Source organism: Opisthorchis viverrini, assembly GCF_000715545.1.
Source record: "Opisthorchis viverrini unplaced genomic scaffold opera_v5_392, whole genome shotgun sequence".
NCBI classification, from domain to species: domain Eukaryota; kingdom Metazoa; phylum Platyhelminthes; class Trematoda; order Opisthorchiida; family Opisthorchiidae; genus Opisthorchis; species Opisthorchis viverrini.
In genome coordinates, this window is record NW_008752052.1 from 345466 (window position 1) to 346141 (window position 676).

Consider the following 676-nt stretch of genomic DNA (forward strand, 5'->3'; position numbering starts at 1 on the left):
CCAACCCCCAACCTGGAGGGCCAGGAGACTGTGTTCGTCAGACCTCTAACCATTGACCAACCTGGTATGAGAGACTCTGTGAGTGTCGCGGGGACATTCCCCAGTATAGCTCAATGGATCGCTGAGGTGCGCAAACCCTCACACCGCCGTAAGGTCCAGTCTCTTCGTGACGGAGTGGATCACTCTGTACCGGATGCTTCGAAGGCGACCAGTTGGTTTCATTTTATGTCTCTGTAGACCAGAATGTTTACCAGTTTAGCCGGCCAGTTTATTGGTAACCTATTCAGCATGTAATCACTGCGTGACTAGGCTACTCTCATACACTCATCAAATTTCCTCGTAGTTTTTGAACCGATGTAAGTCTACTGAGGAACATCTGTTTACGACAAACGACGTAGTTTGATTTTCAACGCAATGGTGCACTTAGCGAACTATGCAATCGAACATCTACGGTCGACGTATTCATAAAACTCCGTTAGGTGATACTGTCATAATATCAAGCCATATAAAACTGATTAGCAACCCAGCGCATGAAAAACGGCGTTGGGTTACCCTTGCTTTCTAAGCAACTTCTAAGAAGCACTTTGAAAAACGCATGCCGTTGTGACTTTACTCGATATGTGCCCCGTCGTACTCGCATCGTTCTTCATGAAGTTGCTAGACAGGCCGATACTCA